This window comes from Meles meles, chromosome 3 (genome assembly GCF_922984935.1).
Source record: "Meles meles chromosome 3, mMelMel3.1 paternal haplotype, whole genome shotgun sequence".
NCBI classification, from domain to species: domain Eukaryota; kingdom Metazoa; phylum Chordata; class Mammalia; order Carnivora; family Mustelidae; genus Meles; species Meles meles.
Window position 1 is genome coordinate 55,351,571 of NC_060068.1, and position 10,944 is coordinate 55,362,514.

A 10,944-nucleotide genomic window follows, 5' to 3' on the forward strand; every position below is an offset into this window, starting at 1 on the left:
GAATTGAAAGACACTTTTTTCTTTAAATTTCTGTGTGTTGCTTATAAAAGAAACATCTGAAATATAGGAACCAAGAACTGTTAAAAATAAGAAGTTGTGGGGCGCCTGGGTGGCTCAGTGGGTTAAGCCTCTGCCTTCAGCTCAGGTCATGATCCCAGGATCCTGGGATCGAGTCCTGCATCGGGCTCTCTGCTCAGCAGGGGGCCTGCTTCCCCTCTCTCTCTGCTCTGCCTCTCTGTCTGCTTGTGATCTCTCTCTCTGTTAAATAAATAAATAAAATCTTCAAAAAAAAAATAAGAAGTTGTAACTTTGGAAATACATGCATCATACAAATTCTAAGCAAAAGGAAGCTGGTATAAATGCACTCATATCAGAGAAGATACATTTTAATGCAAGAAATAAAGAAGGATATATTGAATGATAAATGGGTAATTATCTCGGAGTATTTTAACAAGTATGTGTTTGTCTAATAATATAGCTTCAAAATATAAAAAGCAGAAATTGACAGAACTAAAAAAGAGATTAAAGAGGCTTAATGCACAATCATGAAAGGAGATAAGAGTGCATGCTCTCTTGTACTCAGGGGATCTGGATTTAGTAATCTGGCAGAAAGGTAGGCGTGAATATGTTACAAGCTTGATAGGTGATTCTATATTTGTCCTTTCCTTTTTTAATACCTACCGTAGAATTACCACCAAGGAGGAATCACTGGAGTAAAAAGCTTATTAGTTATTAAGTGATAACAAAATGCCTTGGTCTCTTATCTCTTAGCCTCACAAAGAATTGAAAAACTAAGTTTATACTCCATCTTCCTCATACCCCATCTTTTCTATCAATATCTTTTTCACAGATAGCAGCAGATAATAGCACTGGAAAACAATCAGAGGGTAACTTCTAGACAACTTGGGAACTGAAGTACAATTGAATAAGGAGTATAATTCTGTTAATGGATGTTTTTCACTTTTAAAGATTTACTGAGAGAAGTGAGTCAATGTCATAGATTGGGTTATTAAATGTGATATAATAGAATTTCTTTATAGAAAAGTAAGAATGGTGAAGTTGAGAAAGAAGGGTTTTCTAATACTATCAATCTTTACAGAAATGTAAGCATTGAAAATTGTGTTTTCGTTTTGTAAGATCAAAGAACCTCATCAGGGTACACCATTCTTTTTACTATGATAATAACTGAACTCAAATCTCAGATTCACTGTTATATTGTCTATAATTCCATCTGTGTTACATCCTATATTTATTTTATAGCCATAGAGAAGATGTAACTTATGACTATTTTTTTGGCTATCAACGTTAAACTTTCAGGGGCACCTGGGTGGCTCAGTGGGTTAAGCCTCTGCCTTTGGCTCAGGTCATGATCTCAGGGTCCTGGGATTGAGCCCCACACCAGGCTCTCTGCTCAGCAGGGAGCCTGCTTCTCTTCCTCTCTCTCTGCCTACGTGTGATCTCTGTCTGTCAAATAAATAATTAAAATCTTTAAAAAAAAAAAGTTAAACTTTCAAACTAATTTGATTTCTTATGTAATGAAACATACTGGGTAAGGTTCTCTGGTTCCTCCCAAGCAAGGGAAGTTGCTTTGTTTCCCTGTCCCCCAATTATATGTTCATGGACATTTGAAAAATCATACCTTCTAGCCTAGTCTACAGCAGACTGAGGCGACCTGAAGTCCGTGGCCCTGTGGTGATAAGGAAACTGAGGCTCAGACAGTTTAAGTGACTTGCCCAAGATCACACAGCTTTTTTTCTTACAAGGCTAATTATTACAAGGCACATGTCAGTGAATCAGCAAGATCTGGATCCAGACAGTACTACAGATATGGAAGATGTTACAAATGCTGAAGAAGAACTTATTAAAGAATGTGAAGAAATGTGGAAAGATATGGAAGAATGTCAGAAAAAATTATCACTTGTTGGAACTGAGACACTCACTGATTCAAATGCTCAGCCATCATTATTAATTATGCAAGCGAAATGTTTGACTGCTGAACTCAGTCAATGGCAGAAAGAAAGCCCTGAAATAATTCCATTGAATGAAGAAGTTCTAGTAACATTAGGAAAAGAAGAGTTCCAAAAATTGAGACATGATCTTGAATTGGTACTCTCAACTATTCAAAGAATGAAAAGTTAAAGGAAGACTTGGAAAGGGAGCAACAGTGGTTCAACGAACAAAACAGATACTAGAATCTCTTAATGTACTGCACAATGAATTGAAACATCAGGTTGTGACATTTTCTGAATCCAGAATCTTTGATGAGCTGAAAACTAAAATGCAGGATATAAAAGAATATAAGGAGAAACTCTTGGTTACCTTGGGTGAGTTTCTGGAAGATCATTTTCCTCTGCCTGATAGAAGTGTTAAAAAGAAAAAGAAAAAGAAAAACATTCAAGAATCAACTGTACAGTTGATAACACTGCATGAAATGTTAGAGATTCTTTTAAATAGATTATTTGATGTTCCACATGATCCATATGTCAAAATTAGTGATTCTTTTTGGCCACCTTATATTGAACTGCTCCTTCATAATGGAATTGCCTTGAGACATCCAGAAGATCCAACCCAAATAAGATTAGAAGCTTTCTATCAGTAAAAGATGGTCTCTTTTTTCACACAGTACTTAACGAATCTTGTCATTTAAGGATAATAGAAACACTGAGGATTTACTTGGATAAAGAAGATTATTTGCAAATCAAAGTACGTAGTCCCTCTTCTTTTTATCCATAAAATGGTATGTGCCATCTACTATTCATTTATAAATGGTTCTTTCAATTCAGTCAGTGCTTTGGTGTTTTCAACCAGATGGAAAAGAATGCAAGTAAAACATATTGTAGACTTAATCATTCTAAAAATTTTGATATACCTTCTGCAGTATTCTTTGAGAAATTCTTTGTTAATTTATAATATTGCTTATGTAATTTTTTCCTTTTGAAATTTATGACAACTTATTTTATGCATTTTGCATTCAATTGGTTCTTATATCTTTAAATTTAGGAATTATAATGGAAAGTCCATTTAATCTGCAGGTAGTTTTTAAACTGAGAGTATCTGATAAAGATGGAGTACATAATTTAAAAATATGTAGTCAATCTGTTCCATATATACTGCCTTTTTTTTGGATTTGTTAAAAATTAGAACAGAAAAAACTAATGGGTTAATGTAGCATGAAAACTATATTTTAGTATGTATTATATAACAAGCAATACTATATATTAAATCATTCTTGATTCTGTTATTGTTAACAAAATTGTGTTCATAAAATTTTAATTCTCCGTGACCTTTCTGTAAATAAAATTCTCTTATCTAAAAATCTCTAAAAAAAAAATCATACCTTCTGTAAATAACAGTTAATCTATATGCTGATATCAAATGGTCTTATATTTAAATAAGTTAGTGTGCATCTATCTTTTAAGTTAAAATCAATGAATTCTGGAACACAAAAGAAATTTTAAAAATAAATAAAAATTTTTAAAAAAGAAAAAAAGAACAGAAAATCAATTATTTAACTCAAGAGAAATTTATACAGGTTAGGTGCTGGCATTGTACAATGAAGCTGCATAAGAAAAATATGGCAATATGGTAGTAGAAATTATGAGTAAACATCTTTCTAAATTGTAAAGACCTATGATTTATTTTTGCTTCTGTAACGTTCAAATATATACCCATACTATTTTCTAGGTGACTAATAATTGCCTAAGGTGACAAGGTTATATTGCTAAGAAATTTCCCAGAAACAGAAGGCAATACAATTGTGTCTATACACATTGTCATAGCAATAAGAACAAAATACATGATAGACAGATTGTGTGGAATTTGACTTTACAAGTATTCTGAGGAAGACATAATCTTCAGTAGTAGGGTGGGCAAAAGCCACTACAAATGATTTTAGTCTGTTGCTTAGGAAAACCAATTATTTTTCCGGGTGCCAAGGATTAACAATAATTTATCTTGTAAACTCCTTTACCCACACACACTGCCACAATTTAGCATCCATGTGTGGGTAAAGCATGGGCTATGTGAATGGAGATATCATCCAAGCATAACATGCAGTATAATTGTGGATTTAGCTTTTCAATTGAATTGCTTTAAGCAATGTTAAAAAAAGATATTATTCTCTAACAAAGGAGTAATTTGCATTAGCAATATGTTTGGTTTTTGGTGTTTCTATGATTTTTACAGGTTTATTTCATTCAATAGAGATTCATGCAATTATGAAAATGTTATTTTTCAAGTACTTATCAGTACCAGACAGTATGGCTAGTTTCAGCCTAGGGCAATTATCAGCTAATTTGGCATCTATCTAGTAGATTGGTTCCCAAATCACAAGGCTTTTCAGACTAAATAGCATTTATTTTGTGAGTTGTTCACAAGTGCTCATCTGCATGTGTGAAATTCGCCTCTGATTCTGGTTTCTGAATGTGCATGCTAAGCAAAATTGCAGGGTTGAATCTATTTAATATGTTTCAGAGTCTGACTAACTTATTGTCTTCTGAAGTCATTTTTAAAGTTTTTAACATCCTCAGTTAGGACTTAATTATTTTAGTAAAGATTCAGATCACTGACTCACTACACTCTGCCTCCACTCGGAAGCCTGCACCATGAATGGAAGTGTAGGGAGATTCTGCAAGAAATTCTAGTTCATTTACACAAAAACTTACATGTAAAAAAAAAATGAAGAAAAAAACACAATAATCAAACATACAGTTGATTTTCACAGGTTAAGAAAATTGCAGGTTAAGAAAATATTTTACTTAATATGACATGGCAAGTCTTGTTATATTAAGTAGTCTAAAAACCGATACACCATATAATGCATTTTTTTATATATGATACTCCTCAAATTGTGAATTTAACAGCCGAATTCACTTTTAAAGCCATATATGTATATATTTTGTCATTTAGCATACCTTGGCAAGTACATTAATAATTTATCATAATCTGAACAAGATATAATACTTGTTGCCTTTAATTTTAATACAGAATTTGATATGTGTATGCATTTCTATAGGGCTCAATATTTAAAGAAAAATAAATTTTGAGATATTTTTATTGTTTTTCTGATTTTTATTTAACATAAGTTGTATAATCTGTAACAGTGTTTTCTTTATATCAGTTTTACCCAGAGCAGTGAACACGTTACTTAGGCAATGTTGCTACCTTCATATATTGTTCATGTGTGTTATATACATTAATGCAATTTTTACAAAAATACAGTTTTCATACTTTATTTTCGGAAAAGTCAGAATGATTATGTGATGTATTTTTAGTCTTTTTTTTTTTTTAAGATTTTATTTATTTATTTATTTGACACAGAGAGAGATTGCAAGTAGGAAGAGAGGCAGGAAGAGAGAGAGGAGGATGCATGTTTCCCTGCTGAGCCAAGAGCCTGAGCTGGACTCCTACCCAGGACCACGAGATCATGACCTGAGCCGAAGGCAGAGGCTTTAACCCACTGAGCCACCCAGGCGCCCCTGTATTTTTAGTCTTACCACAGTAAAGCAACACAAAAATTCTCTCGCTTTATCAGTAATCATGAGAAAAATTACTCTGAATTAGCTTCATTCTTTTTATTCAGATTTTTAATAGATTTAAGGTGATTCATCCGTTAATTTCTGCTTGTTGACCTCTGTGGTCAAAAGTGAGTATTTTCAGACTATGGACTCTGAAAAACAACCTGAGGGTTTTGAAGGGGCTGGGGTGGGAGGTTGGGGGAACCAGGTGGTGGGTAATAGGGAGGGCACGTATTGCATGGAGCACTGGGTGTTGTGCAAAAACAATGAATACTGTTATGCTGAAAAAAAAAATAAATTTTTTTTAAAAAGTGAGTATTTTTAGGATATCAGCAAGGGAATACAGTTACTTGTTCTGTAATAATGGAACTTAATAGAACTAACTTAACTGCTTTAGAGTCTAACCATTTGTGTGGTCTTATTAACCCAAGGATCCAAGTATATTAATCCGTAAACTAGCAATTGTGTGAAAAGTTCATTTTGATTTTTGGCACTCAATGGGAGTGCAAGTATTTCCTTGCTGACTCTAAGTGAACCAATAATCTGCTGGTACACACCAGCAGTGGTTCTGGTTGTTGAGTTGTTTATAGTTGGCATCATTTCGGATTGCTGGGCTCCTATACTGTAGTGACTGTAGATCCACTAGTCATGCAGTCTAATATGCTCATTAAAATGTTTTTCCCAAAAAAGTTTTTAAAATATTTTCTTTATTTATTTCACAGAAAGAGAGAGAGAAAAAGAGAGAGCGCACAAGCAGAGGGAACGGGAGAGGGAGAAGTGGTCTCCCTGCTGAGCAGGGAGCCCGATGCGGGGCTCAATCCCAGGACCCTGAGATCATGACCTGAGCCGAAGGCATTGGCTTAACCAACTGAGACACCCAGGTACCCCACAAAAAAGTATTTCAGTTGACATTTGCTTCAAGGTTATTACCCCTAGGTTTTGGGTTATCTTGAAGAATATGGTGCATGTCATATAATGGCTGAGTGATTCATTCTTGCATTCCTTGATTTATCAAACTTCGAAAAACAAACTTCAAATGAGCAGCTATTACACTGCATACTTGCAGACTAGTGGAAGAGAGAGGCAGGCATAAGTGAGTTTATTAAATGCAATTATATAAGATACAGAGCTCTTTTAGCATGTTATTTTTTTTCAGTATTAATGTAACCTCAAACTTTGAGTGAACTATTGCATTTTCAAGTTACATAATTCCTTTGCAGTTTAATGATTTCCATAAGTTTACTGCCTATTTTGTGAAGTATCTCTTCCTTTTATTTGTATTATATTTACTATTCATTATTTTAAACAAGTTCACATACAGTTCAAGGTTTAAGTAATTTATTGTATCCTTTTTTGGGTATAATAACAATAATAATTCTAGTGTATTTCAACGCATTATTGTTAACTGCTTTTTTTAATTAAAGATTTTATTTATTCATTTGACAGAGATCACAAGTAGGCAGAGAGGCAGGCAGAGAGAGAGGAAGGGAAGCAGGCTCTCCACTGAGCAGAGAGCCCAACAAGGGACTTGATCCCAGGACCCTGGGATCATGACCTGAGCTGAAGGCAGAGGCTTTAACTCACTGAGCCACCCAGGCACCCCTAACTGTTTTGAAGTTGATTTGCTTCATTTCCTTGTGTTTATTAGCTAACTCAAGTTCTTGTGGTATCGCACTGACCCAAAGGACGTGAGGATCATCAGCAACTTCAAAATTTCATCTGGGGTTGCCTGGATGACTCAGTGGATTGAGACTCTGCCTTTGGCTCAGGTCATGATCTCAGGGTCCTGGAATCGAGTCCCGCATCGGACTCTCTGCTCAGCGGGGAGCCTGCTTCCCCCTCTCTCTCTGCCTGCCTCTCTGCCTACTTGTGATCTCTCCCTCTTCAAATAAATAAATAAAATCTTTAAAAAAGTTTCATCTGTGCTGTTCTTTTTCAGTATCACATGTATACACTTCTGTCTGTGAGTGTGGTATCTGTATTCAATTGTATAATCTTCCCCAGGGGAAAAAAAAAAAAACACCAACTTTAATATTTGGGAAATTTCCTTTGTTTCTTATGCATACAACCTTTGCTCTATGATGATGATGATGATGATGATGATGATGATAATGACGATGATGGTGATATTCTATTATGCCAGTCTTCTCTTCATAATACTTGCCTCTCCATTCCCCCACCTCACCCACCTCAATCTGGTGATTTAATCATTACTACTTAATTAAGCTTGCTGTAGAAGTTTTTCTCCATATATTGAGCCCTCCGGAACCTAGTGGATTAGTTGGTCATATTTCCCTTTCCAGAAGCCAACTTTCCTTCAGATGTGCAGATCAGTGCTATAACATATGGATGGCTTATCTAAAACAGACTTTCTGTGTCACTTAAAGTATACAAATTCAAGGGACAGCTAATACTCAAAGGTCTAATATATGAAAAGAATTATGGAAATTGGTGCTGAATCAGAAAGGGAGCACCAATAAATTGTTATCGGGTTTTAGAAGATAAAAAAAATCATACTTTTCCCTAGTGGAAACAGATATGAAAAATTAAATTAGAGAGCACTATTAACAATGGAATTTGAAGGTTGACTAGTAGATAAAAGAGAATACCACAAAGATTGAAACAGACATGCAGAGTAGGGCTCTCAGGTATGGGGAAAATTCATTTTGGCGGGAGTATTGATTAAGACCAAATTTTCCATTGAAAACCAGCTAGAAGATTAGTTTGGGACATATTGTAGAAAACCTTTTATGTAAGGATGGCAAGATTTTAATTTTTTATCTGGTTGACTGGACGTCAATTCAAATTTTAAATCACATTAATAAAACATTATACAATGACATGTATTTTATAATTTTATATTAAAAATATGATTTCAAAAAATGAGATAAAATACCAGTTATTTATTACACAATTACATGTATGAAGTCATATCTAAATAAACATGAAGCAGTATTCTGAGACAAAACAAATGACAGAAATAATAGGTATGTATGTGTATGGCCAAGAATTAATAGCAAAAGAAAAAAATGAATTGTCATAAAATATTATGCACACAACCAGGAAAACAGCAGCTGTTTGACCATTTTATACAACGTGGTGAGGAACCACAGAGCACAGGGAAGCAATAGACAATTCTAAATACATAAAAGATAAAAAGAAAGATAGATGTCAGAGATTTCATGAAATAGATTTTGATGTGTTAAACAATAGTGACTGTAGTTAGGTGTTTGAAGGTGTAACAGGAGACTGAACTTCACTTCTTATTTTGACTTGCTCATTGGTGAATTCAAGTAGTTCTGACTTAGAATGAAGACTGCAAGTTGAAAACCTTCCAAGCTGTCTGTGGCTTCCTGGCTTTGGATTCACTCAGAAATAATAATGTGGACTATTTCATTGTAAGAGAAAATAAAATGGAAGGAGGTGGAATGATGATACCAAGATAATAAGAGCGTCTTCATTATTCACTGAAGTTTGTAGTAATTATGCTTGAAGAGAGATGCTTTTATACTACAAACTCACCTTTCTTGGCAAACTCTATTCTTTTTTTGGACCTAAGGCACTCGAGACTAACAGAGATGAATGTGCTCCCATTTTGAAACTTCGCTGATGTGCATTCTGCTTAGAAATTTTATAGTCTGACAAATCTCACTTCTTACAATCTGATTTACTTTACCATATATCATTTTATTTTATCTCCATTTGACAGAAGATTTTTTTACATGTTCATTCTATAATTGGCATATGGCCCAAATAAGTTCTATGAAAAAATAATAGACAGGATCTTCAGAGTTTTTAATTAGGTCAAGTCAATTTTCTCTTCTTCTTAAGCCAAGGGCATCATTATTAGAAAGTGCCTAATGTGATACAGGATTTCAAAAGCAGCACAATCGATGGCTTTTCCATTGTCAGGGAATAATAGGGCTGAAGCTTAATTACATTTCAAAAATGAACAGCAAAAAAATCTCAAGGTACAGTAGCCTTTTATCACAGGCTTTCTGAGGTCAAAATTTATAAAAGTAGAGATAAAAATCGGTCGATTTTCTCTGAATGTTTAGTGTGTATTGTGGACTCATCAGTCCTTTGCTGTGAAGGGCTGTATAATGTTGTGATACTCCAATGGTCTGAAGTCATTATGACTTCAAATAGGTAGATGTTATTTGATTTTAAATAACATTTTTTTGTGTTTCTTTATACTCATAGAAAGCTTAATTCACCTAAAATGCTTTTACCATAGTGCTTTCAGTGTTGCACTTTGTTACATTCCTTTTACTGCAGAAAATTTGAAACAATGTACTATAAAATCTCCTATGTGCACTAAACTGGATCCAACCACCATTAAAAAAAAAAAGTTACACTTGGCCAAAATTCAGTCCATTTACGATGATGTCCTAAATTAATGTAATTGAAAGCTGTAGTGATAAGCTCCTGCCTTTTAATATTTGTAGTATTACTACTAGTAAAATCTTACATAGAAATCCCCTAATTACTTAAATGTACTCACGTGCTATATGTATTACAGATTTTAGAGACAGTGTAGTTACTCCTCTTGTGTAGATAAGGAAATTGAGGCTAACAACATTAAAAGCCTTGCCCAAGTTTATAAAACATGATTAGTAAGTATGTGTCTTTGTGTGTGTGTGTGTGTGTGTGTGTGTGTGTGTCTAATAGGAGAGATGAGAGAAAGACTTCCTTAAGACTTGAAGTCATTCCTGTGATACTTGTCTGTGAACATTTTATTCCAAATAGAAATAATTGTCCCTTGGGGGAAATGAAAAAACAAATGTAGAATCTGTCTCTGCTCTGAAGGGAGAGTCCTGCTTAGGATTTTCTGTAAAGAACAAAGAGAAACCTGTCTGCTAAGTAGTACCGTAGCTATAGCTGATTCTTCCAAATGGTGGTGTTTTTCAAGTTGTAGAGATAAACCAGGAGTTTGCATGTCTGCTTTACTGCAAAGCTTTAATTTTTAACACATACACACATTGTCTAAAAGCTTTATATATACATATAAGTATGTATATATATGTATATATATACATATATATGTATACATATATATGTATATACACACTTGTATATATATATTTTCGAGTGAATATCAGACTCTCCTTACCTTGCAACCCCAAAGTACTTCCTCTTCCCCCTTGGCTTCCTTCTGACCTGACACTTGTCAATTTCTCTAGCTTTTCTAGAAAAACAAGTGTCAGGCAGCCCCTTCCTTTCATTACTAGAATCATAAACTAACATCTCAAAAGTAGATTATACTTTTCCAGAGGAAAGTTGTTACAAATAGAATAATTTTCCTAAAGATTTTGATAAAATGTCATAAAAGAAATGATAAGTGTCCATAATATTGGTAAATATTAATGATTCAAGTTCAAAAAAATAAGCATATATACACATTAGGCATATGTGTGTGTATGTGTGT

At 34.1% G+C, this 10,944-nt stretch overlaps 1 pseudogene; it reads left to right on the forward strand.

Moving 5' to 3' along the window:
* The first annotated feature begins 1,668 nt into the window (after window positions 1-1,668).
* LOC123939056 lies at window positions 1,669-2,599 on the forward strand (annotated as a pseudogene).
* Window positions 2,600-10,944: the final 8,345 nt, after the last annotated feature.